Genomic DNA, 25,309 nt, shown 5'->3' with positions numbered 1-25,309 from the left:
TGTGCTTGAAACTGCAGGGGAGAGCCAGGGAGCGATCCTTCCAGCGGAGCTGTGAGGGAAAAATGGCGCCAGTGTGCTGAGGAAGATAGCCCCGCCCCTTTTTCGGCTGACTTTTCTCCCGCTTTTTTTATGGATTCTGGCAGGGGTATTTATCACATATATAGCCTCTGGGACTATATATTGTGATTTTTTGCCAGCCAAGGTGTTAATATTGCTGCTCAGGGCACCCCCCCCCCCCAGCGCCCTGCACCCATCAGTGACCGGAGTGTGAGGTGTGCATGAGGAGCAATGGCGCACAGCTGCAGTGCTGTGCGCTACCTTGTTGAAGACCGAAGTCTTCTGCCGCCGATTTCCAGGACCATCTTCATGCTTCTGGCTCTGTAAGGGGGACGGCGGCGTGGCTCCGGGACCGAACGATCGAGGTCGGGTCCTGTGTTCGATCCCTCTGGAGCTAATGGTGTCCAGTAGCCTAAGAAGCCCAAACTATCTCCAGTCAGGTAGGTTCGCTTCTTCTTCCCTTAGTCCCTCGTAGCAGTGAGTCTGTTGCCAGCATATCTCACTGAAAATAAAAAACCTAACATATACTTTCTTTTCTAGGAGCTCAGGAGAGCCCCTAGTGTGCATCCAGCTCAGCCGGGCACAAGATTCTAACTGAGGTCTGAGGAGGGTCATAGGGGGAGGAGCCAGTGCACACCAGTTAGACCAAAAGCTTTCTTTTAGTTGTGCCCAGTCTCCTGCGGAGCCGCTATTCCCCATGGTCCTTACGGAGTCCCAGCATCCACTTAGGACGTCAGAGAAATTGTATTATCTAGTGCTGTGCTCAATCCTGGCTGCTCTGACTATAATTTAATTGATATTCTGTATATATTTTTGTCTGATGCAGATGGTAATCAGATGGAGAATAATCTAATGTTTCCCCTTTAACTGTTCCACAGATGAATACAGTGAATGGTGTGAATGTATTAGTACACTGAAACACAGTAACTCAAAATATTTGTATTGTGCTGAAAAACCAATTAGACAAATATATGCAGTAATCTATGGCACTTCTGTGTACCACTTCTATTTAATTACTTTTGCTAAGAAAATATGACCCGCTAATGGAGAAGAAAAATGTCTCTTTAAAGTTCATAACAGTCTATATTACAGATTGCGGATTCACCGCACATCTGCACGTTGTTTGTGCTCTGCTTCAATGAGGCAACAAATGAAATTAGAGTAAGTCAATATGTCATCTGGGGTCTTCACGGTGTAGTGGGCTACTGGTGTTAACTGCACAAAGTGGGTAACAATGGGGCTCCGGACTGGTCTGTCCTTTCTCGCCCCAGCTCCCTGCGGTGCGTCCTGGTTCAGACACCCCCTGGGCGCCAGATGGTCCGAGAGGCAAACCTGTCTAGGGTAGGGGGAACTCAGATAACGCTCTGCAGAGCTACCAGCTGTGCCCCTCCCCCACCGCGTATGGAGACTAACCTGTCACCTCCTCCCGCTGTCCAGCGTGCTCAGTCACCGGCTTCCTCCCATTGTCCTCTGTGCTGCAGTTGCCTGGTTACGCTGTTGATTTCCAGGTTTCCCGGTCATGTGACCGAGACGTTCTTAAATCCTCTGTAATGAGCGCTCTGTATAATGGTTGTTAATTTATCACAAGTCGGTTGTAGCACCAACGCGTTTCAGCCTCTGCTGGGCCTTCCTCTGGGAGAAGTGAATGATTGGAATAGTAATTCATTCGATTTTTAAAGGTTGTCCATGTGTCCTCATGCAGTCATGTGGTTCAAATCCCTAGCTTCTATTGGCCTGATCCCTTCTACATTGCATTAGCAACAATACGTGTATTTCCTATAATAAACTTTACATATGACTATTTTATTCAGTGGTTTTCCTTACTTTATACTTATTCTTCTAAAAGAGAATTTTACTGCATGTTGTTAATTGTACGATGTGTATGTAGCTTAGAAATGAGTATATTTATAAGGTCTTAAATTGCACACCTACAGGTGTTTACAGCCCCCAGCTACCCATATGTGCACATGAAAATTCCAACATGCACCGCGGGGAGCTGGGATGAGAGAGGACAGACCAGTCCGGAGCCCCATTGTTACCCACTTTGTGCAGTTAACACCAGTAGCCCACTACACCGTGAAGACCCCAGATGACATATTGACTTACTCTAATTTCATTTGTTGCCTCATTGAAGCAGAGCACAAACAACGTGCAGATGTGCGGTGAATCCGCAATCTGTAATATAGACTGTTATGAACTTTAAAGAGACATTTTTCTTCTCCATTAGCGGGTCATATTTTCTTAGCAAAAGTAATTAAATAGAAGTGGTACACAGAAGTGCCATAGATTACTGCATATATTTGTCTAATTGGTTTTTCAGCACAATACAAATATTTTGAGTTACTGTGTTTCAGTGTACTAATACATTCACACCATTCACTGTATTCATCTGTGGAACAGTTAAAGGGGAAACATTAGATTATTCTCCATCTGATTACCATCTGCATCAGACAAAAATATATACAGAATATCAGTTAAATTATAGTCAGAGCAGCCAGGATTGAGTGCAACACTAGATAATACAATATCCACAGGGAATAACATCGAGGATGTCCTAAAGCAGTTCCGTATGGGAGGGGACGCACTGTAGCGGGCACAAGAACCCGTCGTCCAAAGTAAGCATCCTGGGAGGTAGAAGTATCGAAGGCATAGAACCTTAGGAACGTGTTCACTGATGACCACGTAGCCGCCTTGCACAATTGTCCCAGGGTCGCACCACGGCGGGCCACCCAAGAAGGTCCAACAGACCGAGTAGAATGGGCCTTAATGGTAGCAGGAGCTGGAAGACCAGCCTGCACATAAGCATGTGCAATCACCATTCTAATCCACCTGGCCAAGGTCTGCTTATTAGCAGGCCAGCCACGTTTGTGAAAACCAAACAGTACGAAGAGAGATTCAGACTTCCGAATGGAAGCAGTTCTCTTCACATAGATGCGGAGAACCCGTACCACATCCAAAGACCGCTCTCTGGAAGACAACTCCGGAGAATCAAAGGCAGGAACCACAATATCCTGGTTAAGGTGAAAGGAAGACACCACCTTAGGTAGGTAACCAGGGCGTGTTCTAAGAACTGCCCGATCACGGTGAAAAATCAGAGAGGGGGACTTACAGGACATTGCACCCAAGTCTGAAACGCGTCTAGCAGAAGCAATGGCTAGCAGAAACAAGACCTTAAGCGAAAGCCACTTAAGATCCGTGGATGCAAGAGGTTCAAAAGGAGATTCTTGCAAGGCCTCCAAAACCACCGACAAATCCCAAGGAGCCACAGGTGGGACATAAGGAGGCTGAATGCGCAACACACCTTGAGTGAAGGTATGAACATCAGGCAGAGATACAATTTTTCTCTGAAACCATACCGACAAGGCAGAAATATGAACCTTGAGGGAGGCCAGACGAAGACCTAAGTCCAGGCCTTGCTGTGGAAAAGCCAAAAGTTTGGCTGTACTAAACTTGTAAGCGACATGATTGTTATTCGTGCACCAAGCAAAGTAAGAATTCCAGACCCTATAGTAAATCCGTGTAGAAGCCGGATTACGGGCGTTCAACATAGTTTGAATGACCGCCTCCGAAAAACCTTTGGCCCTCAGTACCGAAGCTTCAAGAGCCATGCCGTCAAAAGCCAGTCGGGCCAAACCCTGGTAGACACAAGGGCCCTGAACGAGGAGGTCTGGTCATTGTGGAAGTAGAAGGAGACGCCATAACGAGAGGCCCTGGAGGTCTGAGAATTAATGCCGTCTGGGCGATGCGGGAGCAATGAGAGGTAGTATGCCTCCTTCTTGTTTGAACTTCCTTATCACTCTGGGTAGTAGAGACACTGGAGGGAACACATATGGCAACCGAAAGTTCCACAAACGCTGCTTGAGGATCCCTTGTCCTTGCTCCGAAGACCGGAACCTTGTGGTTGTGTCGAGACGCCATCAGATCTACATCTGGAGTGCCCCACTTGTCCACGAGGAGTTGAAATACTTCTGGATGGAGGCTCCACTCTCCGGCATGTACGCCCTGACAACTGAGAAAATCCGCTTCCCAGTTGAGGACCCACGGAATGAACACCGCCGATATGGCTGGCAGATGGCGTTCCGCCCATTGAAGAATCCTTGATACTTCCCTCATTGCCATGCGGCTTCGAGTGCCAACTTGATGATTTATGTACTCTACCGTGGTGGTGTTGTCTGACTGTACCTGAACCGGTCTGTTCTGAATAAAATGCTGGGCCAGGTTCAGCGTGTTGAACACCGCCCGCAGTTCCAAAATGTTTATCGGGAGGCGAGACTCCTCCTTGGTCCACTGACCCTGAAGGGAATGTTGCTCCAACACTGCGTCCCAGCCTCTCAGACTGGCATCTGTCTTTAGAAGGACCCAGTTGGAGATCCAGAAGGGACGACCCCTGCTCAAACGTCGGTCCTGCAGCCACCAGCTCAGTGACAGACGGACCTCCGGAGACAAGGAGATCATGTGAGTCCTGATCCGGTGAGGCAGGCCATCCCATTTGGCAAGAATCAGTTTCTGCAGAGAGCGTGAATGGAATTGAGCATACTCCACCATGTCGAAAGCTGACACCATGAAACCTAGCACTTGCATCTCCGAATGTATTGACACTTGCAAACGAGATAGGAAGTATCGAATCTTGTCCTGAAGCTTCAGGACCTTCTCATGAGACAAGAGCAACCGCTGGCTGTGGGTGTCCAACAACACTCTCAGATGCACCATGCTCTGCGCAGGGACCAGGGAAGAATTCTTCCAGTTGATGAGCCACCCGTGGGCTTGCAGAAACTGGATTATCAGATCCAGATGGCGTAGGAGAACTTCTGGGGAATTTGTCAGGATCAACAAGTCGTCCAGATACGGTAGGATCCTTACCCTTTACGGCGGAGTACAGCCATCATTACCGCCATGACCTTGGTGAAGACTTGTGGGGCCGTGGTCAAACCAAAAGGTAACGCCCGAAATTGGTAATGGAGGTTGCCAACCGCAATCTCAGGTACTGCTGATGCGACATTGCAATGGGAATATGCAGGTAAGCATCCTGTATGTCCAGGGAGACCATATAATCCCCAGGTTCCAAATTTGTTCAAAGACTTTAGGATGAGCATGGGCCTGGAGGACCCATTCGGTTTCGGGACTAGGAACAGCGGTGAATAGTACCCCTTGCCTCTCTGAGCCAGAGGCACTTGTGCTACCACTCCTGTGTCCAGGAGGGATTGTACCACCGACTTAACCTCGAGTGATGACTTCTCGTACCCAGGCATCTACAGTGGTCTTCAACCATTCCTGGGTAAACCCTAGAAGTCAGCCCCCCACCCTGGGATCCCACAGGGGGAGGCCCGCCCCCGTCATGCGGCTGGTTTGTCAGTTTTGGAAGCAGGATGACAGGCAGCCCAGGCCTGTTTGGGGTTGGGCTTAGTAGGTTTGGAAGTGTGAATGTGTTTCGGGTATGCCTGACGTTTTGCTTTTCCTGGAGGACGAAAGGAACGAGAGGAAGTACTTTTGGCCTTCGGCGCCGAAGGAGCAGTACTAGGCAGACATGCCGTTTTAGCAGAAGCTAAGTCAGCCACTCAGTGGCGTCACAAGGCGGGTGCGGGGGGTGCGGCCCGCACCCGGGTGTGACGCCTGGAGGAGGGTGACACCAAATGTCAGCTCCTCCGCACTGACAGGAACCAGGTGCTGCAGTGAGAAAGTCTCCTACAGCACCCGGCTCCTGTCACAGAAGAGGAGCCGACAGCGGACGGAGACTGGCTCTGGGGGAAGCCCAGCATCTCCGGAGATGCTGGGCACACCCCCAGACTGACGATTCCGGGATCCCCACGAAGCCACGCCCCTACATACAAGGCCACGCCCCTTTTTTTCCGCGATCGCGGCAGGAGATCAGGGGTGCGCACCGGGTGTCACCACACCCGGTGACGCCTCTGCAGCCACTATCTTGTTGAGGTCTTCTCCAAAAAGAATGTCTCCCTTAAAAGGGAGCACCTCCAGGGTTTTCTTGGAGTCCAGCATGATCAGAAGCATTGGATGGCAACTCTGCCTCCATCTCCTGGGCCTACACCTCAATGGCTTCTGCAGCCCAAGTTGCTGCAATAGTGGGTCTATGCGCAGCACCAGTTATGGTGTAAATCGCCTTTAAACAACCCTCCACACGCTTATCCGTCGGTTCCTTCAGGGATGTGACAGTAGTCACAGGCAGAGCTGAGGATACTACCAGCCGCGCCACCTGCAAATCCACTGGCGGGGGAGTCTCCCAATTTTTATTTAGTTCCGCAGCAAGAGGATAGCGAGCCAGCATCTTCTTGTGAGGTGTGAATTTCTTACCTGGAGTTTCCCAGAATTCCTGACGTACTGTATGTCCACTAAGTGGTCAGAGTGAGGTAAAACTTGCTTAACCACTTTCTTACGTTTGAACCTGTCCGGTTTCTTAGGAACGGCATCAGGCTCTGCGTCAGTGATCTGAAGAATCATCCTGATCACCTTCAACAAGTCAGGAACATCTACCTGTGAACCAGCCTCCCCATCAGAACTATCAGGATCAGAATCTGAGAGGTCAGTATAGACACCATCCTCATCAGATGAAGTGTCTGGGACAGTGGTAGACTGTGAGGAAGTAATGTCCCATTTAGATGACCCCTTGGTCTTAGGCGGGCGAGAGTCAGATTTCTTTTTAGTCAGTGACTGGTTTAGTTGCTGTAACTGAGTGGAGATTTGATCTGCCCAGGGCAGATTAACTGTAGGGACCATAATCTGTTGTACTGGCACAGGAGGTCCCATACGGGGCGTAAGTTTTGTCACGAGCGTAGTTAGCAACGAGGAAAATGTAGCCCAAGGTGGGTCATTTTGGAGCCCCGTTGCCACTATTCCACTGAGGGGTAGGGAACCCCCAGAACCTGAACTCTCTGCTGCCAAGTTTTCCTCAAACATGCCTGCAGCGTCACCTCCACACACTGTGGGATCAGCTCCAGCTCCATTGACCCCTGTAGCTGACATATCTGAAAGCACAATCTCAGGCAACACAGTACAATATCAGCAGCAATATACCCGACAAGCACCCCCTGTGTAGCTTATATACTCCGCAACAGGGAATTCAAGAGGTATATGGTGACCAAAAATCACAAAGAAAAATACACAATGAGTATATCTTGTGAGACGCCTATATCAGATAATAAACCTGACGCACTGAGCCCCCTCAGGTCATAGAATATAGGGATAGCAATCTGAGTGAGAGACACGAAATGGAGGTCACACAGCAGTTACATGCACACACATATAGTCACAATGTACAATGCAGAAATTATAGCATGCAATAAAACTGCACTGGACTAGCAATACAAAGTAATACTCAGTATAGCTATATAATTAGTAGATATATCAATGCACAGTAAAGTCTGGATGTATATCACAGGGTACTTGTACTATATAACCCTGACCAAATGCACTGTTTCTTAACTAACACTGTCAACAGACATGTAGAATACTTAAGTGTCTTGTAAAATGCACAGCGCTGGCATGCAGGCGGCTGTACAAAGGAAAATTTACCCAAACAGTCCCAGGAACAGTGCTGCTCTGTGTAATGGCGCCCAAACACTGACTGGGAGTGAAGGGGAGAGATATATGCAGCTCCAGGGCGGAAACATTACTGTAAATGGCGCCCTGGGGCTGGGGGAGGGGCTACAGGTCCAAGCCTCTGGACCTCACCACTGGTACTATGGGCTGTAATAAAAAAAAAAAAACAGTTTTTATGAAGAAAAACTGACCTGTGCCCTTACCCTAGTGGTTTAGTGGAGTCCCTGCCTGACCACAGTGTCCACGCCAGCGCGTGCGGCCCGCCTCCCACCGGCCGCGCCGGACCGCGATTTCAGCGGGACCCTCCTAGGGGACCCACTTACCTCCTTCCTGAGTGCGGCCACGCGATCCAGTAGAACTTCGGCGAGTGTGTGACTAACGTGGAGCAAACCGGAGCCTCCGCTGTAAGTACCCGGCAACCAGGGCGCGGGAGTATACAGCGCCGCTGGGGGAGGTGATAGAGCTGCAGCAGGAGATGTCAGACTGACATCCAGACACTGCTGCAGCCCTTGAAGTCTTCCTTCTTCGCTTAGAAAAGCTCTTCTCAGGGCTGCTGTATGCCTGCTTACTGCATGGCACCAACTACAAAACTGAGCTCCTGTGCACGGAGGCGGGGTTATAGAGGAGGCGGCGCTATGCATCTTGGGAACAGTCAAAGCTTTGAGCCTGTTGGTGCCTCGGATCTAGATCCTACTCTACACCCCCGATGTTATTCCCTGTGGAGCCCAGTGTACCCCGCAGCAGAAAATAAGAATTTACTTACCGATAATTCTATTTCTCGGAGTCCGTAGTGGATGCTGGGGTTCCTGAAAGGACCATGGGGAATAGCGGCTCCGCAGGAGACAGGGCACAAAAAAGTAAAGCTTTACTAGGTCAGGTGGTGTGCACTGGCTCCTCCCCCTATGACCCTCCTCCAGACTCCAGTTAGGTACCGTGCCCGGACGAGCATACACAATAAGGGAGGCATTTTGAATCCCGGGTAAGACTCATACCAGCCACACCAATCACACCGTACAACTTGTGATCTAAACCCAGTTAACAGTATGACAACAGAAAGGGCCTCTTAAAGATGGCTCCTTAACAATAACCCGAATTAGTTAACAATAACTATGTACAAGTATTGCAGATAATCCGCACTTGGGATGGGCGCCCAGCATCCACTACGGACTCCGAGAAATAGAATTATCGGTAAGTAAATTCTTATTTTCTCTATCGTCCTAAGTGGATGCTGGGGTTCCTGAAAGGACCATGGGGATTATACCAAAGCTCCCAAACGGGCGGGAGAGTGCGGATGACTCTGCAGCACCGAATGAGAGAACTCCAGGTCCTCCTTTGCCAGGGTATCAAATTTGTAAAATTTTACAAACGTGTTCTCCCCCGACCACGTAGCTGCTCGGCAGAGTTGTAATGCCGAGACCCCTCGGGCAGCCGCCCAAGATGAGCCCACCTTCCTTGTGGAGTGGGCTTTTACAGTTTTAGGCTGTGGCAGGCCTGCCACAGAATGTGCAAGTTGAATTGTGTTACAAATCCAACGAGCAATCGACTGCTTAGAAGCAGGTGCGCCCAACTTGTTGGGTGCATACAATATAAACAGCGAGTCAGATTTTCTGACTCCAGCCGTCCTTGCAATGTATATTTTTAAGGCTCTGACAACGTCCAACAACTTGGAGTCCTCCAAGTCGCTAGTGGCCGCAGGCACCACAATAGGTTGGTTCAGATGAAATGCTGATACCACTTTAGGGAGAAAATGCGGACGAGTCCGCAGTTCTGCCCTATCCGAATGGAAGATTAGATAAGGACTTTTATAAGATAAAGCCGCCAATTCAGATACTCTCCTGGCAGAGGCCAGGGCTAGTAACATAGTCACTTTCAATGTGAGATATTTCAAATCCACCTTTTTCAATGGTTCAAACCAATGGGATTTGAGGAAATCTAAAACTACATTTAGATCCCACGGTGCCACCGGAGGCACCACAGGAGGCTGTATATGCAGTACTCCCTTGACAAAAGTCTGGACCTCAGGGACAGAGGCCAATTCTTTTTGGAAGAATATTGACAGGGCCGAAATTTGAACCTTAATGGATCCCAATTTGAGACCCATAGATAATCCTGATTGCAGGAAATGTAGGAAACGACCCAGTTGGAATTCCTCCGTCGGAACCCTCCGATCCTCGCACCACGCTACATATTTTCGCCAAATGCGGTGATAATGTTTCACGGTGACTTCCTTCCGTGCCTTAATCAAGGTAGGAATGACTTCTTCTGGAATGCCTTTCCCTTTTAGGATCTGGCGTTCAACCGCCATGCCGTCAAACGCAGCCGCGGTAAGTCTTGAAAAAGACAGGGACCCTGCTGTAGCAGGTCCCTTCTCAGAGGTAGAGGCCACGGTTCGTCCGTGAGCATCTCTTGAAGTTCCGGATACCAAGTCCTTCTCGGCCAATCCGGAACCACTAGTATTGTTCTTACTCTTCTTTGCCGTATGATCTTCAATACCTTTGGTATGAGCGGCAGAGGAGGAAACACATACACTGACTGGTACACCCAAGGAGTTACCAGTGCGTCCACAGCTATTGCCTGTGGATCTCTTGACCTGGCGCAATATTTGTCCAGTTTCTTGTTGAGGCGAGACGCCATCATGTCTACAATTGGTCTTTCCCAACGGTCTATTAACATGTTGAAGACTTCTGGATGTAGACCCCACTCTCCCGGATGAAGATCGTGTCTGCTGAGGAAGTCTGCTTCCCAGTTGTCCACGCCCGGGATGAACACTGCTGACAGTGCTATCACGTGATTCTCCGCCCAGCGAAGAATCTTGGCAGCTTCTGCCATTGCACTCCTGCTTCTTGTGCCGCCCTGCCTGTTTACATGGGCGACCGCCGTGATGTTGTCCGACTGAATCAACACCGGCTTTCCTTGCAGGAGAAGTTCCGCCTGGCTTAGAGCATTGTAGATTGCTCTTAGTTCCAGAATGTTTATGTGAAGAGACTTTTCCAGACTCGTCCATACTCCCTGGAAGTTTCTTCCTTGTGTGACTGCTCCCCAGCCTCTCAGGCTGGCGTCCGTGGTCACCAGGATCCAATCCTGAATGCCGAATCTGCGGCCTTCTAATAGGTGAGCCTTCTGCAACCACCACAGAAGTGACACCCTTGTCTTTGGTGACAGGGTTATTCGCAGGTGCATCTGCAGATGCGACCCTGACCATTTGTCCAACAGATCCCTTTGGAATATTCTTGCATGGAATCTGCCGAATGGAATTGCTTCGTAAGAAGCCACCATTTTTCCCAGGACTCTTGTGCATTGATGTACTGACACTTTTCCTGGTTTTAGGAGGTTCCTGACCAGATCGGATAACTCCTTGGCTTTTTCCTCTGGAAGGAAAACCTTTTTCTGAACCGTGTCCAGAATCATTCCTAGGAACAGCAGACGAGTTGTCGGGATTAAATGGGATTTTGGAATATTCAGAATCCACCCGTGTTGTCTTAGCACCTCTTGAGATAGTGCTAAAGCTGTCTCCAGCTGTTCTCTGGACCTTGCCCTTATTAGGAGATCGTCCAAGTATGGGATAACTAATACGCCTTTTCTTCGAAGAAGAATCATCATCTCGGCCATTACCTTGGTAAAGACCCGAGGCGCCGTGGACAATCCGAACGGCAGCGTCTGAAACTGATAGTGACAGTTTTGAACAATGAACTTGAGGTACCCCTGGTGTGCGGGGTAAATCGGAACGTGTAGATACGCATCCTTGATGTCCAAGGATACCATAAAGTCCCCTTCTTCCAGGTTCGCTATCACTGCTCTGAGTGACTCCATCTTGAACTTGAACTTTTTTATGTAGAGGTTCAAGGACTTCAGATTTAGAATAGGCCTTACCGAGCCATCCGGCTTCGGTACCACAAATAGAGTGGAATAATACCCCTTTCCTTGTTGTAATAGGGGTACTTTGACTATCACCTGCTGAGCGTACAGCTTGTGAATGGCTTCCAACACCCTCTCCCTTTCGGAAGAGACGGTTGGTAAGGCAGACTTCAGGAAACGATGAGGAGGATCCGTCTCTAATTCCAACCTGTACCCCTGAGATATTATCTGCAGGATCCAGGGGTCTACCTGCGAGTGAGCCCACTGCGCGCTGTAATTTTTGAGACGGCCCCCCACTGTCCCCGAGTCCGCTTGAGAGGCCCCAGCGTCATGCTGAGGTTTTTGCAGGAGCCGGGGAGGGCTTCTGTTCCTGGGAAGGAGCTGCCTGTTGGTGTCTCTTCCCTCTTCCTCTGCCTCGTGGCAGGTACGACAAGCCCTTCGCTCTCTTATTTTTGTAGGAGCGAAAAGGCTGCGGTTGAAAGGTCGGTGCCTTTCTCTGTTGGGGAGTGACTTGAGGTAAAAAAGTGGATTTCCCGGCAGTAGCCGTGGCCACCAAGTCTGATAGACCAACTCCAAATAACTCCTCCCCTTTATACGGCAAAACCTCCATGTGACGTTTTGAATCCGCATCGCCTGTCCACTGTCGTGTCCATAAGGCTCTTCTGGCTGAAATGGACATAGCACTCACCCGAGATGCCAGTGTGCAAATATCCCTCTGTGCATCACGCATATAGATAAATGCATCCTTTATTTGTTCTAACGACAGTAAAACATTGTCCCTATCTAGGGTATCAATATTTTCAATCAGGGATTCTGACCAAACTACTCCAGCACTGCACATCCAGGCAGTTGCTATAGCTGGTCGTAGTATAACGCCTGCATGTGTGTATATATTCTTTTGAATAACTTCCATCTTTCTATCTGATGGATCCTTAAGTGCGGCCGTCTCAGGAGAGGGTAACGCCACTTGTTTGGATAAGCGTGTGAGCGCCTTGTCCACCTTAGGGGGTGTTTCCCAGCGCGCCCTAACCTCTGGCGGGAAAGGGTATAATGCCAATAACTTTTTTGAAATTATCAACTTTTTATCAGGAGCAACCCACGCTTCATCACACACGTCATTTAATTCTTCTGATTCAGGAAAAACTGTTTGTAGTTTTTTCACACCATACATAATACCCTGTTTTACGGTATCTGTAGTATCAGCTAAATGTAACGTCTCCTTCATTGCCAAAATCATATAACGTGTGGCCCTACTGGAAAATACGTTTGAATTTCTACCGTCGTCACTGGAATCAGTGCCCGTGTCTGGGTCTGTGTCGACCGACTGAGGCAAAGGGCGTTTTACAGCCCCTGACGGTGTTTGAGGCGCCTGGACAGGCATTAATTGATTGTCCGGCCGCCTCATGTCCTCAACTGACTGTTTAAGGGAAGATAAACCATCACGTAATTCCACAAATAAAGGCATCCATTCTGGTGTCGACCCCCTGGGGGGTGACATCTGCATATTTGGCAATTGCTCCGCCTCCACACCAATATCGTCCTCATACATGTCGACACCACGTACCGACACACACCGCAAACTCACAGGGAATGCTCTAATGAAGACAGGACCCACTAGCCCTTTTGGGGAGACAGAGGGAGAGTCTGCCAGCACACACCACAAAGCGCTATATATACAAGGGATATCCTTATATTAAGTGCTCCCTTATAGCTGCTTTAATATATATATATATATAGCCATTAATGTGCCCCCCCTCTCTGTTTTACCCTGTTTCTGTAGTGCAGTGCAGGGGAGAGACCTGGGAGCCGTTCTGACCAGCGGAGCTGTGACAGAAAATGGCGCCGTGTGCTGAGGAGATAGGCCCCGCCCCTTTTTCGGCGGGTTCTTCTCCCGCTATTTTTCCAGTCAGGCAGGGGTTAAATATCTCCATATAGCCCCTATGGGCTATATGTGAGGTATTTTTAGCCTTGTATAAGGTTTATATTTGCCTCTCAGAGCGCCCCCCCCCAGCGCTCTGCACCCTCAGTGACTGCCCAGTGAAGTGTGCTGAGAGGAAAATGGCGCACAGCTGCAGTGCTGTGCGCTACCTTATGAAGACTGAGGAGTCTTCAGCCGCCGGTTTCCGGACCTCTTCACGCTTCAGCATCTGCAAGGGGGTCGGCGGCGCGGCTCCGGGACCGGACTCCACGGCTGGGCCTGTGTTCGATCCCTCTGGAGCTAATGGTGTCCAGTAGCCAAGCAGCAAATCCACTCTGCATGCAGGTGAGTTTACTACTTTCCCCCTAAGTCCCACGTTGCAGTGATCCTGTTGCCAGCAGGACTCACTGTAAAGAAAAAAACCTAAACTAAACTTTCTCTAAGCAGCTCTTTAGGAGAGCCACCTAGATTGCACCCTTCTCGTTCGGGCACAAAATCTAACTGGAGTCTGGAGGAGGGTCATAGGGGGAGGAGCCAGTGCACACCACCTGACCTAGTAAAGCTTTACTTTTTTGTGCCCTGTCTCCTGCGGAGCCGCTATTCCCCATGGTCCTTTCAGGAACCCCAGCATCCACTTAGGACGATAGAGAAATAGCATTAAATAGATCCCTAATATATGAACCAGAAAAGTTAAAGCTCAAATGCTGTAATGACGTCATAAACCTATTACTGTATGTCTCAAGAGCCCCTAGTTCTTTGTCAACTCTGAGGACATAGGGGGTCATTCAGGTGTAGTCGGAGGTGCTATCACTTCCTTGGAAGCAGCAGTGATAGCTCTGTATGGTAATGCAGCAGGAGGCGTCTATTACAAACAGACGCCTCCTGCTGCAGTAGTGATCCGAGCTGCATCCTAGGACACAGCATTGGATCTCTCTCCCACCATTGGGCAGTGCAAGCCGCCCATCACAGAGGCCAGGAAATCTCTGTACTACGATGGAGATCCCTTACCTTTTCCCACCCCCTAAACAGTGGCGATACGCCTCTTTTTTCACAACAATCCTACTGTGGTCATTTTTACTGTTTTCACCAGCCAGAACATTGACAGATTCATAAACCTAAGGGGTCAATCCAATTGTGAGCAAAGGGTGCGAGTTTCAGTGCATAAGCGTGGACACGTCAGCAATTTATTATTATTATCCTTTATTTATATGGCGCCACAAAGGATCGGCAGCACCCAGTTACAGAGTATGTATATAAATAAGCAAAACAGGAAAACAGTGACTTACAGTGCAAGACAATATAGGACAAGTACAGGATATATAAACATAGCTGCGTCAGCAGTTGACACTGAAATAAACATCAGGGCGGCAGAAAACCGAGGTATTTGGTGCCATCAAAGGGAGTATGGAGTAGAAGATGGTTTAAGTAAAGGGCCCTACACACTGGGCGACATCGATGATAGATATGAACAATATCATTAAAAAATGAACGATAAATCATTCATATCGTTCAGTGTATGCATCAATGATGAACAATGCACGTCCCCACAGTCGTTAATCGTTGGTCAATCATTGTTTATACATGCAAGCCAATTTGGACAATATACATGTAATGTACTGTCACATCGTCCAAATCGTCCATAGATATTGTCCAGTGTGTATGCAAAAATCGTTGTTGAAAAATCAGGCAACAATAATATCGCTGGTCGTTAAAATCGCTGAAATCGCCCAGTGTCCTTTAGAGAAGGTAAAGCACATGCCGTTAAATGCAGCTGTTGCCGCACTAACTCGGTGGTGGTGGTGGTGGTGGGGGGGGGGGGTTATAGAAGTGGAGATGTTGCCCATAGCAATTTGTGTGTCAGCAATGTTTCCAAGCCACAATATAATTTGAGTATAATTTGAGACCTTACACAGGGCCGGTTCTACACCTTGTGGCGCCCAGTGCGAAAGTTTCCACTGGCGCCCCCGCCCCCGCGGTAAAACAGTTAGTGCGCGCCAAAGACGTGTAGCAAAAAAAAAATAGGGGCGTGGCTTCATAGGGGATGGGCCACAGTTATGCCCTAGTAGTTGTGCCCCCAGTAGCTGTGCCCACAGTAGATTTGCCCCAAGTAGTTGTGCCCCCTGTTGCTGTGCCCCCTGTTGCTGTGCCCCCAGTAGTTATGCCCCCTGTTACTGTGCCCCTTAGTAGCTGCTTACAAACACACACACACACACACAAAACAAACAATACTTACCACTGCCCCGCTCCTGGTTCCCGACCGCTGCTGCTGCTGCTGCTGCTCCGTCTGGCCGCCCGCGGCTCCTCTTTATGGGAGAGACGTCATGACGTCTCTCCCATAGCAGCGTCGCACAGACACTAGAGGTCAATAATGACCTCTAGCGTCTGACAGGTGCGCCGGCTGCAGCGGATGCCCACACAGCCCACGGCGTCTGCTGCAGCCAGGGAGCGGGGTGCGGATAAGCGGCGGGGGCCTGCGGGGTGACTGCGGCCGCGCCCCCAGGCCGCAGTGCCCTGGGCCCAGGCACTGCTTGCCCGCACCAAGAACCGCTCCTGACCTTACAGTTAGGTTTCATGCTACTTGATGTGTGGTTTTATCTTCATGCTTTTAAAGGCTAGCAAGCTGTACATCAAGTAACATAAAAATGTATTTTGGTTAAACTGTCCTATGGTAAATCTCCTACACAAGCCTTTTTCTGTGGACAGGGGATGCAGTTAATTTGCTGGCTGTTGGAATCCCGGCGGTCAGGATACCGATGCTGGAATACCAACAGCCGACAATGCCGACTGCCGGAATCCCGGCACACCGGGGCTATTCCCACTCGTGGGTGTCCACGACACTGATAGAGTGGGAATATAACCTGTGGTGAGCCCACAAAGGGGACTCTTTGCGCTCGCCCCCCCTGCTGGCATTCTGGCGGGTGGGATGCCACTGTCGGGATTTTTACAGCTGGCACCCCGTCAGCTGGGAATATGTATGTATTCCGTGGACAGAGCTGTGCCAGCAGAGGCAGGGGGATATGTTCAGGAGGCTGGCGGTTTGGATGCTGGCAGTCAAAATCCCAGCGTCGGAATCCTGACACACGACCAGAATGCCGCCGCCGGAATCCCAATATCAGTAGAAATGCAGATGCCGGAATCCTGTCAGCCGACATCCCTAACATAAGTATGCCGGGTTCTGTTAGGGTTAGCCCGCAGAGGGGAGGGTGGGGGTGATTAGATTTAGGCACCACCGTGGAGCGATAGGGTTAGGCTGCAGGGAGAGGGGGGGGGGGGGGGAGTAGGTTTCTGCACCACCGGGGAGGGTCAGGGTTAGGCTGTTGGAAGGGAGGGCTAGGGGGGAAAGGTAAATATATTTACCAAACCCCTGTCGGGATTCTTGGCATCAGGATGCCGCTGTTGATCTTTTGACTGCAGGCATCCCGAACGTCGGTCACCCATATGACACCCAAGGTACAGTAAAATAGGAAGCTGCGTTGGGCTCAGATGTCCATCCTATATATTGGGGATTATCACTGATCAATTGTACTTTTATCTAAAGACTGCGGGTGTACTCATATATGCAATGCTGCAATAAAACTGCCAGTAGCTGTAATTGCTTGCTGAGTTCTGTGGCAGAGAATAGACAAGTAGGAGAAGGGTTGGCTGGCAGAGCACACTATTATCTTAAGTAGAATTGATAGGTAAATGAAAACCTCCAGCACACAAGCAGATAAGTCAGATACTCATTTATTTTTCCACTGTCAGGAACCAGGAAAGCTAAATAACAATAAACTTCAAATTATAATAATGATGTGAGCTTCCCATTTATTCTTTATGAGAAAATCTACTAATGCAGCTAAATTATGTGTATTATCTAGTGATAAATAATGTGATTAATAATTAGCATTTTACCACTCTGGCTCTGAATGTAGTTTAAATCAGAATCTTCTCTTATATATGCCAGGTGGTTAGCTGTTATGTAAGGTTTGTCTTTTATTATACTCGGCAGGAGCAAAGAGCATTTCTGCCATCACTGCTTGTCTGAGTCACAAAGCAACAAACAATCTGTAACAATGAGAAAGGCTTTTACTGGGAGGATACTGCTGGAAGAAGCTAAAGGCATATATAACTTCAAAGGCTTTGTCAGCTGAAATGCAGGAGATGAAAAAACACACAGTATCCCATATCCAAGCACTTTTAAGCCAAATAGGACTGATGCAGGTCTCTTTACAGCCCATTTATAGATGTACAAATACTAGCCATACAAGGCCAGAGCATGGTGGGCTGCAGGGGCGTAACTAGAGCTGTGTGGGCCCCATAGGAAAATCTTGAATGGGCCCCCTCCCCTTGTCACTACAATGCCACTTAGTGGAGCAAGAGAAAGAGCGCGAGAGAAACAAAAAGGGTGTCAGGGTGAGAAAGAGATAGAGGAGCGAGAAAGAGAGAGAGAGGAGCGTTTCATGGAAAAAGAAAGAATGAGAGAAAGAAAGGAGCAAGAGAGAGAGAGGTTGTCAAGGAGAAAGTTAAAGAAAGTGATGACAGGGGAGAGACAGGGCATCAGGAAAAGAGAGAGAGGTGGGAAGAGCGAGAGGGAGGGGAGCGAGTTGGAGTGAGAGAGAGAGTGTGTCAGGGAGGGTGGGAAAGAGAAAGAGAGGAGAATGAAAGGGTGACAGCGTCAGTGAGAGACAGAGAGAGATAAAGTGTGTCAAGGAGAGAGAGAACAAGAGAGAGATGGTGGTGTCAGGCAGAGAGAGAAAGTGTCAGGGAGACAGAAATAGTGTCCGGGAAAGAGAGTGAGATACAGTGTCAGAGAGAGATGAAATTAGTGTCAGGGAGAGTGAGGGAGAGAGACAGTGTCAGAGAGAGAGAGAGAGAGAGAGAGAGAAATAGTACATGCGAGATAGAAATACAATGTCAGGAGAAGAGTGAGGGAGAGACAGTGTCAGGTACAGAGAGACAGTGTCAGGGGAGAGAGAGAGACAGTGTTGGAGAGAGAGAGAGGAGGGGGTGTCAGGCAGAGAGAGAAAGTGTCAGGGAGACAGAAATAGTGTCCGGGAAAGAAAGTGAGATACAGTGTCAGAGAGAGATGAAATTAGTGTCAGGGAGAGTGAGGAGAGAGAGAGAGAGAGAGAGAGAGAGAGAGAGAGAGAGAGAAATAGTACATGCGAGATAGAAATACAATGTCAGGAGAAGAGTGAGGGAGAGACAGTGTCAGGTACAGAGAGACAGTGTCAGGGGGAGAGAGAGAGACAGTGTTGGAGAGAGAGAGAGAGGAGGGGGTGTCAGGCAGAGAGAGAAAGTGTCAGGGAGACAGAAATAGTGTCCGGGAAAGAGAGTGAGATACAGTGTCAGAGAGAGATGAAATTAGTGTCAGGGAGAGTGAGGGAGAGAGAGTGTCAGAGAGAGAGAGAGAGAGAGAGAGAGAGAGAGAGAGAGAGAAATAGTGCATGCAAGATAGAAATACAATGTCATGAGAAGAGTGAGGGAGAGACAGTGTCAGGTACAGAGAGACAGTTCCAGGGGGAGAGAGAGAGAGAGAGAGAGAGAGAGAGAGAGAGAGAGAGAGAGAGAGAGAGAGAGAGAGAGAGACAGTGTTGGAGAGAGAGAGAGAGAGAGAGAGAGAGAGAGAGAGAGAGGAGGGGGTGTCAGGCAGAGAGAGAAAGTGTCAGGGAGACAGAAATAGTGTCCGGGAAAGAGAGTGAGATACAGTGTCAGAGAGAGATGAAATTAGTGTGAGGGAGAGAGACAGTGTCAGAGAGAGAGAGAGAGAGAGAGAGAGAGAGAGAGAGAAATAGTACATGCGAGATAGAAATACAATGTCAGGAGAAGAGTGAGGGAGAGACAGTGTCAGGTACAGAGAGACAGTGTCAGGGGGAGAGAGAGAGACAGTGTTGGAGAGAGAGAGAGGAGGGGGTGTCAGGCAGAGAGAGAAAGTGTCAGGGAGACAGAAATAGTGTCCGGGAAAGAGAGTGAGATACAGTGTCAGAGAGAGATGAAATTAGTGTCAGGGAGAGTGAGGGAGAGAGACAGTGTCAGAGAGAGAGAGAGAGAGAGAGAGAGAGAGAGAGAGAGAGAGAGAGAGAAATAGTGCATGCAAGATAGAAATACAATGTCAGGAGAAGAGTGAGGGAGAGACAGTGTCAGGTACAGTGAGACAGTTCCAGGGGGAGAGAGAGAGACAGTGTTGGAGAGAGAGAGAGAGAGGAGGGGGTGTCAGGCAGAGAGAGAAAGTGTCAGGGAGACAGAAATAGTGACAGGGAGAGAGTGAGATACAGTGTCAGAGAAATGAAATTACAGTGTCAGGGAGAGTGAGGGAGGAAGACAGTGTCAGAGAGAGAGAGAGAGAGAGAGAGAGAGAGAGAAAAAGAAAGAAATAGTGCGCGCAAGATAGAAATACAATGGGGGTAATTCCAAGTTGATCGCAGCAGGATTTTTGATAGCAATTGGGCAAAACCATGTGCACTGCAGGGGGGGCAGATATAACATGTGCAGAAAGAGTTAGATTTGGGAGGGTTATTTTATTTCTGTGCAGGGTAAATACTGGCTGCTTTATTTTTACACTGCAAATTAGATTGCAGATTGAACACACCACACCCAAATCTAACTCTCTCTGCACATGTTAAATCTGCCTCCCCTGCAGTGCACATGGTTTTGCCCAATTGCTAACAAAAATCCTGCTGCGATCAACTTGGAATTACCCCCAATGTCAGGAGTAGAGAGAGGGAGAGACAGTTCAGGTGAGTGAGAGAGATTGTAAGGGAGAGAGAGGGAGAAGGAGTGAGCAGGAGAGAGAGAGGGGGAGAAAATAGGATTTTAATACCTACCGGTAACTCCGTTTTCTCTTAGTCCGTAGAGGATGCTGGGGTCACCATAGAACCATGGGGTATAGACGGGATCCGCAGGAGACATGGGCAGTTTCGTTCCGCCCTGACTGTTTATGTACGCTACTGCTGTTACATTGTCCGGCTGGATCAGTACAGGCAGATTTCGAAGAAGATGTTCCGCTTGCAGAAGGCCGTTGTAAATGGCCCTCAACTCCAGAACATTTATGTGGAGACAAGTTTCCTGACTTGACCATCTTCCTTGGAAGTTTTTTCCCATTGTGACTGCCCCCTAGCCTCGAAGGCTTGCATCTGTGGTCACTAGGATCCAGTCCTGTATCCCGAACCTGCGCCCCTCTAGGAGGTGAGAGCTGTGCAGCCACCACAGGAGTGATACCCTGGTCTTGGAAGACAGGATTATCCTCCGGTGCATGTGTAGGTGGGACCCGGACCACTTGTCCAACAGGTCCCACTGGAATACTCTGGCATGGAACCTGCCAAACTGAATGGCCTCGTAGGCCGCAACCATCTTCCCCAGCAACCGAATGCATTGATGGATTGACACTCTTGCTGGCTTCAGAATTTGTTTGACCAGACTCTGAAGTTCCAGAGCCTTTTCCACTGGAAGAAAGACTCTCTGTAGTTCTGTGTCCAATATCATTCCCAAAAACGACAACCGCGTCGTCGGAATCAACTGTGATTTTGGCAAGTTTAGGAGCCAACCATGTTGCTGAAGAACTGTCAGGGAGAGTGCAACGTTTTGCATCAACTGGTCTCTGGATCTCGCCTTTATCAGGAGATCGTCCAAGAAAGGGATAATCGTGACTCCTTGCTTGCGAAGGAGAAGCATCATCTCCGCCATCACTTTGGTGAAAATCCTCGGAGCCGTGGACAGACAAACGGCAACGTTTGAAATTGGTAATGACAATCCTGAATTGCAAACCTCAGGTAAGCCTGATGTGAAGGATAAATGGGAACATGTAAGTAGGCATCCTCTATGTCCACCGACACCATAAAATCCCCTTCCTCCAGACTGGAGATCACTGCTCGGAGAGACTCCATCTTGAATTTGAATTTCTTTAGGAAAAAATTTAGGGATTTCAGGTTTAGGATTGGTCTGACCGAGCCGTCCGCCTCCGGGACCACAAACAGGCTCGAATGAAAACCTTCTCCCTGTTGTGACTGGGGAACCCTGACCATAACTTGATTTTGACACAACTTTTGTATTGCGTCGCAAACTACCCCCCTGTCCAGAAGAGAAGCTGGTAAGGCCGATTTGAAAAAACGGCGAGGGGGAATGTCTTGAAACTCCAGCTTGTACCCTTGGGATACTATTTGTAAAACCCATGGGTCTAGGTCCGAACGAACCCAAAACTGACTGAAGAGTTTGAGACGTGCCCCCACCGGTGCGGACTCCCGCATAGGAGCCCCAACGTCATGCGGTGGAATTGGCAGAAGCCTGGGAGGACTTCTGCTCCTGGGAGCCTGACGAGGCTGGTGATCGTTTACCTCTTCCCCTTCCTCTAGTAGCAAGGAAGGAAGAACCTCGGCCCTTTCTGTATTTATTGGGCCGAAAGGACTGCATCTGATAGTGGTGCGTTTTCTTTTGTTGTGGAAGAACATAAGGTAAAAAGGATGACTTACCCGCAGTAGCTGTAGATACCAAATCATCAAGGCCGTCGCCAAATAAGGCCTTACCTTTATATAGTAGGGATTCCATACTTTTCTTGGAATCAGCATCAACATTCCATTGGTGAATCCACAACGCTCGCATAGCTGAGACTGCCATGGCATTGGCTTTTGATCCCAAAAGACCAATATCTCTCGCAGCTTCCTTAAGGTATGCTGCAGCGTCCTTGATATAACCCAGCGTCAAGAGGATGCTATCCCTATCTAGGGTATCTATTTCAGAAGACAAGTTGTCTGCCCACTTTTCGATAGCACTACTTACCCACGCAGACGCAATGACAAGTCTGAGTAGCGTACCTGTGGTCGCATAAATGGACTTTAACGTAGTTTCTTGTTTACGATCCGCAGGATCCTTAATGGCCGCCGTGTCAGGTGACGAGAGAGCCACCTTTTTAGACAAACGTGACAGGGCCTTATACACAGTGGGGGGTGAATCCCACTTTTCCCTATCCACCGAAGGAAATGGATAAGCTACCGTAATTCTTTTGGGAATCTAAAACTTTCTGTCAGGACCTTCCCAGACTTCTTCAAATAGCGTGTTCAGTTCATGAGAGGGAGGAAACGTTATTTCAGGCTTCCTTTCCTTATACATACAGACCCTTTTATCATCAGGGACAGCCGGGTCCTCAGTGATATGTAATACCTCTTTAACCGCCACAATCATGTACTGAATGCTTTTTGACAATTTTGGATCTAATCTGGAATCGCTATAGTCGACACTGGAATCAGAGTCCGTGTCGGTAGCAGTGTCTGCCAACTGGGCCAACGTACGTTTTTGTGACCCTGAGGGAACCTGACTTTGCAATAACATATCTTCCACAGATTTCTTCCATGCCTGGGTCTGAGACTCAGACTTATCTAGCCTCTTACTAATAACAGCCACATTAGCATTCAAGGCGTTCAACACATTTACCCAATCAGGCGTCGGCGGTGCCGACATGGTCACCCCCGCAGCCGTTTGTGTCCCTAATACAGCCTCCTCCTGGGAAGAGCCTTCAGCCTCAGACATTTCGACACACGTGCACCAAACACCCACAGACACACCGGGCATACAGGGGACAGGCCCACAGTAAAGTCTGTCAGAGAGACACAGAGGGGATTTGCTAGCTCACAACCCAGCACTAAATCAACGGGTCTGAAATCACCCAGAAATTGCCTCAGACCTATAGCGCTTTTACTATCACATATATTGCACCAATTTACATGCCTCCCCCCCGTTTTGTACCCCTGGTACTTGTCAGTGTGAGGAGGACTAGCGTCTCTGCAGCTTGCGGAGAGGAAATGGCGCCGTGAGCAGTGAGGAAGAAGCCCAGCCCCCTTAATGGCGCGTTTCTGTCCCGCTTTTACTGATATTTATACTGCCCCCCCCCCCCGCGCCCTGCACCCTGTAGTGCTGTGTGTGGGAGCGTACCTCAGAAAATGCCATCACTGAAGAAGAAGTCTTCTTTTCTTCTGTTACTCACCTGTCTTCTGACTTCTGGCTCTGTAAGGGGGTGACGGCCGGCTGCGGGAGTGAGCATCTAGGCGTACCCAGCGATCAGCACCCTCAGGAGCTAATGGTGTCCTGTAGCCAGAAGCGGAGCCCTTGAACTCACTGGAAGTGGGTCATACTTCTCTACCCTAAGTCCCACGAAGCAGGGAGACTGTTGCCAGCAGCCTCCCTGAACATAAAAAACCTAACAAAAGTCTTTTTCAGAGAAACTCAGTAGAGCTCCCTGTAGTGCGTCCAGTCTCACTGGGCACAATTCTAAAACTGGAGTCTGGAGGAGGGGCATAGAGGGAGGAGCCAGTTCACACCCTTTGAAAGTCTTAAAGTGCCATTGTCTCCTGCGGATCCCGTCTATACCCCATGGTTCTATGGTGACCCCAGCATCCTCTAGGACGTATGAGAAATAGGGAGGGGTAGTGAGTAGAAGAGAGGGAGGGAGCAGGATAGAGGGAGTGAGCGGGAGAGGAAGAGAGGGAGGGGGAGTGAGCAGGAGAGAGAGAGGGAGGGGGAGTGAGGTGAGAGGGGGAAGGGAGCAGGAGAGAGAATGGAGAGAGAGATGGAGTGAGCCTTAGAGAGAGGGGGGAGTGAGCCTTAGAGAGAGAAGGAAGGGGAGTGAGCAGGAGAGGTGGGAGAGAGAAAGAGTGGGAGTGAGCAGGAGAGACGGGGGGAGTGAGGGAAGAGAGGAGAGAGGGAGTGAACAGGCGAGAGAGAGGTTGAGGAAGTGAGCAGGAGAGGGGGGGCGGGGGGGAAGAGTGTGAGTGAGCAGGAGAGAGAGGGATTGGGAATGAGCAGAAGAGAGACAGGGGGAAGGGGAGTTAGCAGGAGAGACATTACCTGATTACTGCAAACTGCCCGGGCACTTCACAGCATTTGGCCCCGCCCTCTAAATAACCGCAAATTGTGGCACTGCACTCCTGCTGATGGCCAGGTAGGGCGCGAGGCAGAGCGGGCGTGACAGGTTGGGACAATGTTTGCCGTTGTGTGGGCCCCTCCCACCCCGCTACATCCTCCACGGACAACGGCCATTCTGCTCTGCAGTCATGTGGTCAGTGGTGTCGGGGGAGCAACGGGCCTCGGAGGTAGCCCATGGCAGGGTGCAGGGGTAGCTTCCAGTGCACCCTCGGTAGTTACGCACTGGTGGGCTATAAGAATTTTCTAAGATTAGTGTGTATCTACGTATGGTTACTGTGTGTTGCTCTCTACTTTTGGAGAAGGGGTCTATCCCTTTATCATACCTCCCAACCAGGGACGTACAGTCAAAGTAGGTATTATAATATAATGATTATAATAACAGAAAGAAGATATTTATAACCTATAAGCATGTTCTTTATATTATTGTAATCATTTGTTATGGTTACAGTAAAACTCACCAGCTTTACGGAGCTTCCTGGAATTGCAGGGAGAGATTTGTAGGGAGGGTAACAGCTCTGCCTCCCCCTCTGATAGTCAAACACTGCCTCACAGGTAGCAAGCATGCCTTGAGGTCTGATGAATAGCTCGGATTGATCATGTGACCAATCCAGGAAGTGGAAGATTATACCGGAGCTCAGCAGCAATGATGTCAGCAGCACCCCGCCTCCAACAGCAACACCAGCCCGTGCACAGTGAGTAGGGGGAAACTGAAAGTAGCAGCAGCAGAAACTAGTACTGGATCTCCTTCCTGTAGCCTCCCTGTCTGTATGTAAGAGTCAGCAGCGCCCGATCCTGGTGGAAACAATAGGCCCCTTATCCACTAGGGAGTTTTATCTTAGCAATGAGTTGGTTCCAATTTTCCTGCAATCTGGCTAGGAGCTTCCCGGGAGCCATGCGATTGCGATTTATTACTTGAGTTATTTTTTACATGTGATTTATCTCATGCAATCTAATGCACTACTATCACAGCCAGATTAAGGGGGGGATGCAGGGCATACTGTACCCTGGGCCCCCCTTCGTCAGGGGCCCCTTCCCGGC

General features: G+C 49.3%; 1 long non-coding RNA gene across 1 annotated transcript in view; it reads right to left on the bottom strand.

Moving 5' to 3' along the window:
- The window catches only part of LOC134911310 (uncharacterized), a 30,670-nt gene extending 5,806 nt beyond the window's left edge, over nucleotides 1-24,864 (bottom strand). Inside the window, exon 1 of the long non-coding RNA XR_010176470.1 lies at nucleotides 24,730-24,864. This is a non-coding gene — a long non-coding RNA (uncharacterized LOC134911310). The remainder of the gene's footprint in view (nucleotides 1-24,729) is intronic.
- Between the last annotated feature and the right edge of the window lie 445 nt (nucleotides 24,865-25,309).

This window comes from Pseudophryne corroboree, chromosome 4, assembly GCF_028390025.1.
Source record: "Pseudophryne corroboree isolate aPseCor3 chromosome 4, aPseCor3.hap2, whole genome shotgun sequence".
NCBI classification, from domain to species: Eukaryota; Metazoa; Chordata; class Amphibia; order Anura; family Myobatrachidae; genus Pseudophryne; species Pseudophryne corroboree.
This window is presented reverse-complemented; position numbering and strand designations above follow the sequence as displayed.